The sequence below is a fragment of the Oryctolagus cuniculus genome, chromosome 8 (assembly GCF_051225735.1).
Source record: "Oryctolagus cuniculus isolate XC-2025 breed Fujian yellow rabbit chromosome 8, ASM5122573v1, whole genome shotgun sequence".
NCBI classification, from domain to species: Eukaryota; Metazoa; Chordata; class Mammalia; order Lagomorpha; family Leporidae; genus Oryctolagus; species Oryctolagus cuniculus.
The window spans coordinates 139,134,036-139,140,035 of NC_142874.1; positions in this window are offsets into that span (position 1 = coordinate 139,134,036).

The window sequence follows — 6,000 nt, forward strand, 5'->3', positions numbered from 1 at the left end:
CAGCCTGGCTGTCCTCGGCTTCACCCTGAGATCTGGGAAGCAGCGAGGCAGGAAAGGAGCCCGGGGGAGAAGGGGTGGAACTCGCCGCCTGCCAGGAGGGCGCCTGGGCCTCTCAGTCCTGCTTTCTGCTAGTGTGTTGGGCCCTTCCGCTCTGCAACACACCGGAAGCGTCCCTGAGATTCAAGTTCCCACTCCTGTTGCAGCCCAACAGGGCTGTCTCCTGGGCTCCCTGGCAGCCCTGGCTAACCTCAGAGGCCTCCATCAGTTTTGGGCAGATGCTGCGATCAATTGGCAATGTCTGCCATGGGCAGCGGTGATGATGCCGGGGGCGTGGGCTGCATCTTTTGTTCTGACCTCAGTACCCAAATTCCTCTCTTCACCTGGAAGGCAGCACTGCAGAGAGACCAGCTACACATCGTCTCCAACTTACGACGGTTTCACTTGGAATCCTCAACTTACAATGGTGCACAAGTGATCCACGTTCCATACCCCCGGTGCTTGGACTTGGGAATTTTGATCTGTGTGTGGGCTGGCACCATGCAGCCCAGTCATCTCTGATGATGCTGGCAGCCTCAGCCCCTGGTCAGCCCCAGGGTCAGGGAGCAGGTACCGGAGAGCCCGCATGTGCCAGGCTGCTGGGCTCGGCCGCGAAGTAGGATTGGGGAATTCGGTGTATTTTCCACTCTGCATGATGCTCACGGCGACACGAGAGCATCCAAAGTGTAGAAGCCCCTGCGTCTCTCCGACTCTCAAAGTCTCCGTCCTTGCCTCTAACATCTCTAATTGGAGAAGCACCAATTGCAACACACCAGGCCTGTTCCTTGGAGAGAGACATGGACGAGCCCTCAACAACTCATGAGGCAAGGCTGCTACCGCCCCTTCCTCATGCTGGAGCCAAGGCCCAGAGCAATCAAGGTCCCTGTGGGGAAGCAGCTGGGCCCTTCTGTGGGAAGCACTTGGTGCGTGCCCATCCCTGTACGTTTGTGTCTGGATTGCGAGGGCTTCCGGAAGGGCCTGGAATCTGTAGAGGAGCAAACAGGAAATGGGCTAGCAGCCTGCAGCGGCTGCTTTCTGCTGAATTCTCGCGTCATTTTGAAAAGGGACACTGACACTTAGCTGGAGCCTCTTGGCAACTTCGCTCGCGCCTCACGTCCCGTCTACACAGCTCCAGAGAGCTCACTTCCACGCTGTTGTCTCCGCGGTCCTCACAAGTATGCCATGGCGGCGGGGATCTTCGTTCTTACTAGGGACGTGTGCCTTATTAGGGGCTGCCATGTAGGAGAACAGGGCCCAGCCAGCATGAGAACCCAGGGCTTTCCACTGCTTATCAACGCCTCTCGCTAGCATCCTACATATCGAGGTTCTCAAAGAATGGGACCCCCGGGACCGGGCTATGGCACAGCCCACGCCAGGGCGGCACCCCAGCCATCACAGTGTTGGTTTGAGTCCTGGCTGCGTTACTTCCAATCCAGCTCCCTGTGCCTGAGAAAGCAGTGGAAGATGGCTGGAGTACTTGGACCCCTGCCACCCACTGGGAAGACCTGGGTGGAGTTCACAGGTGCCTGGCTTCAGCCTGGCCCAGTCCCTGTCACGCCAGTCATTTGGGGGAGCGAAGCACTGGATGGAAAATCTGTCTTTTCCCACTCCCGCCATGTCACTCTGCCTTCCAAATCTTTTGAGAGAGAGAGAGAGAGAGAGAGAGAGAGAGAGAGAGAGAGAAGTTAAGCCATTGCCTACAGCGCTGGTATCTCATATGGGGACAGGTTCAGGTTCAAGTCCTGGTGGCTCCACTTCTGATCCAGCTCCTCAGCGGCAGATGGCCTAAGCGCTTGGACCCCTGCACCCATGTGGGAGACCCGGGTAATGCTCGCAGCTCCTGGGTTTGACCTGACCCAACCCTTGGCCGTTAGAGCCATCTGGGGAGTGAAGCAGTAGAAGGAAGACCTCTCTCTCTCTCTCTCTTTCTCTCTCTGACTTTCTAAGCCTTCGACATTTTGAGAAACAGAGAAAGACTCCCATAGCTGGGACTACAGCAGTGTCCCTTCTTAGCCCCTCAGCTCCCCTCCTCCCACTTGGCAATCTCAGGGTCTCTGGACTACATTCACCACGACCAAGGAATCTCAAAGTGAGAACCACTACCCAAAAAACCAACAGGAGCCACGTAGCACTTTCTATAACAGCCCAGGAATCATGGGGTAGGGTCTGCAGCTCTTGAATGTCACTGAACACGCAGACATGTTTAAACCAGCAGAGCGTGCCACCGGGGAACCTCAGTGCCTTCTCCCCTACACCAGCCCTCGCCCCAAGCTGTAGGAGCAAATGTTGCCACCAGCTCGTCTCTGGAGGCAGGCAGGTCCCCAGCAGGGCGATGCTAGCATGTTCTTTGTCAAACTCCCCGCCAGCTCAGTTGTTCCTGTTAAGGAAGAGAGTGGGAGAGAAACCAGGAGAGAGTTACCCCGCAAGTCCCCACAGAAATGGGTACCACCACGGTCAACCGGCAGCCAAGACTAGCTAATGAAATGATGAACAGGCAGGTAGCACATACAGTGTGGAGACGCTGGGCGAAAGGATGATTTTTATGGCCTGCGTGGACGGAGTGAGATGGCACGAGATTTCATGATGATACCCAAAGCGGCGTGCAATTCAACATTTATGAACCGCTTATTTCTGGAATAATGCTTATTGGCCCCTCTTAACATTCTAGACTGCAGTTTGCTGTGGGTAATAACTGAAACAATGGACAACAGAACACGGATAAGGGGAGACGGGTTTAGTTCCTTCCTTGTGCTGTTGTACTGGGTTTGCTAGCATTTTGTCGAGGATTTTTACTTTCATAGTTATGAGATGTTGGTCTGCAGTTTCGTTCCTTGTGATGGTCTTGGTATCTGGATAATTAGCCCCATAGTAAGAGTGTGCTTCTCTCCTACTTTTAGGAAGCATTTATGAGAAGATTGGTGCTAATTCTTCTTTAAATCTTTGGTAGACTTCAGTAGTGGAATGTCTGGATTTGGGATTTTCTCCATGGGCAGTTTTGGGATTGCTAATCTGGTTTCTTATGCATCTATTCGGGTTGTCTGATTCTTTTGGAGTAACTTCGGGTGGTTTGGGTCTTTCTGTTTCATGATGTATTGGCACATAATGGTTCATAGCATTCACTTATGACACTCCCTTTCTGTGAAGTTGATGATAAGGCTCTCTGTTTGATGTCTCATCCTGGTAATCTAAGTCTTGCTCAGCCAGTCTAGCTAAAGCTTTGCAAACTTTGTTGATCTTTTCAGAGACCCTGTTGGTTACATTCATGGTTCTCTGTTTCACTAATTTCCATCCCAGCCATCATTGTTTCCTTCCCCTTGCTGGATTCCAGATTAGTTTACTTTTCTTCCTCCACTGTCAGAAGTGGAATGACAGGTTATTAATTTGCAATCTTTCTTCTTTTTTAATAAAGGTGTTTCTTGCTGTAAATTTCCTGCTAGGCGTAGGCACGCAGCCTGGCAAGTAAGACGCCATTCAGGACGCCCCGCCCCCCGGCGGATGCCTGAGTCCCTGGGTCTGGTTCCCAGCTCTGCTCGGACTCCAGCTTCCTGCCCATGCAGTCCCTGGGAGGCGCTGTGAGCCTCAGTTAACTGGGCTCTGCCTCCCACGTGGGAGAGCTGCCCTGAGTTCTGGCTCCTGGCTTCAGCCTGGCCAAGTCCCAGCCACTGAGGGCGCTTGGGGCGTGAAGCAGCAGAAGGAAGTACTCTCTCTCTCTCTCTCTCTCTCTCTCAAAAAAATTATTGTTTTAAAAGTCCTGTATCTGTGTCCTGTAAGCTTGTCTGCTGCGTTTCATTTCCGCGTGTTTGTGTGTTTCCGGCGTCCCCGCTATTGCTTTCCGATTTCACTGTGCAGTCCCGGGTGTCCCGGGCGGACGCTCTGTGTGCCATTTCGCTTCCTTTCACTTTCCTGGTTTGTCCTGTGGCCTAGGCCACTGTCTACCCCAGAGAAAATTCGCTGCGGACTTGAGAAAGTGTGTCTGCTGCTGCTGCGGGGTGTTCTGCATGTGCCCTTTAGGTCTAGGGGGTGGGTGAGTTTTAACTTACAGCTCATTTTCCAGAAATTCCACTGAGATTTATGGTTACTCTTCCCACCCGGTAATAGGATTGAGTATTAGGAAATCCGTTCTCTCAGCAACATTCCCATGGTCAGCCACCCCGCTCTAGGGCGCTGGCTTCAGATCCAGTTGACCCCGTTCTTGGCTCCAGGAGTAGACACAGGCAGCCCTTGTCCAATTAAAGAATTGCATGCCCCAGGGTGGCTGTTGGACCAGGAATGAATATGTGACCCAAGCCGAGCTGTTCGAGGTCCAGTCAGAGTTAATGCTGGACTCTTCTTGAGCAACAGGGAAAGGGGACACTCTCCTAAAGGAACGGAACTGTGGGGTAGGAGCCTGCGACTCCCAGGGCCCGCGAGGGAAGTGGAACCCAGCCAGAGGGAAGTGGAGCCAAGAGCTAGAGGGAGAAGGCTGGGAGCTGCAGACGAACTTTGAAAGTCTGGATTCAACTAGATCCGAAGTCGACACTAGCCGTAGACTTTTTAACTATATTAGTCAAGAGTTCCCCTTTTTGTTCAAGTTAGTGTGAGTTGGTTTTATGTCACCGGCAACCCCAGAAAAATTCTAAGTGAGAAGGGACGCATGATGGTGGTTATAGAATAAATGAGGACTCGTGGGACTGGATGTCTTATTTCTGTTGTTTTAAACACTAAGGCATTTCTCCCCTCGGCTATGATTGCCACGTCTCCAGGGGACATTGGTACCCACACGCACGGCGGGTCACGAGGGAGGGATGCTTACCACAGTGCTGTCTTCCCTCCGTGCCCACTTATGTGTCATGCGTCACAATCAGCAGGCTGCTTACCCGAGCCTTGTTTCACTCTTTTCTCTCCTCAGGCCTCAAACCCCGTTGATCACTGACGCCCATCGGCCCTCCTTCAGAAATGGCTCTCAAACCCCCTGTGCCTCTGTTTCCGTTCTTCCCCCACTGAAATCCATTTCCCACGCTGGCACCTGGGCCACCAGCTGTGTGGGACTCAGGCCCACCCCCAACAACTGCAAGACCCAGAGAAGAGTCAAATCGGAAATTTCTGTTGCCCAACTCATTCTTTCTTTCCCTCGCTCTGTCCCCTGCAAAAATCCTCATACATGCACACGTGGCCATGCCAGGCTGCATATCCAAGCTCATCCCAGATTCCCACCGCCAGCCAGCTTGGGCCTAGAAGACACAACTTACAGACGCTAAAGGCATCTTGGGATTCTTTGAGTAGGAGTTCCGGTTCCTGAGCTCCTGGACCACGGTCCTGAAGTGAGGGAAGGCACAGGCTGTGGCCCAACTCACCCCAGTGTCCTCCTCCTGTGGCGGAGGTCCCCTCTGCCTCTGTCTAAGACTGGAACTACCCCACTCCCTGGCATCAAGTTGTGGGGCTGGCATGGCCACGCAGGCCTCTCATATAGGAGCATCAGGTCGGGTCCTTGTTCCTCCATGTCCCATCCAGCTCCCTGCTAATGCACCTGGGAAGGAAGCAGAGGAAGGCCCAAGTCCTCGGGCACCTGTCACCCGTGTGGGAGTCCAGGGCGGTATTCTGGCTCCTGGCCCATTCCTGGCCATTATGGCCATTTGGGGAGTGAACTAGTGAGTGGGAGATCTCTTTCCCTCTCCCTCTCTGTCTTTCTCTCTTTGACTCCCCCACCCCCAGGCCCTTCCCCCATTGCTCTGCCTTTTAAGTAAATAAATAGATAAATTAATAAATCTCTTTAAAGAAATTCTCAAGTTCTAGCCTGTAGCCTCCTAATTGCATCTTTAAAAAAAAGATTTATTATATTTATTTGAAAGACAGAGTTACAGAGAGAGAGAGAGAGAGAGAGGTCTCCCATCCGCTGGTTCACTCCCCAGATGGCCACAACGGCTGGAGCTGTGCCACTCTGAAGCCAGGAGTCAGGAGCTTCCTCCAGGTCTCCCACGCAGGTGC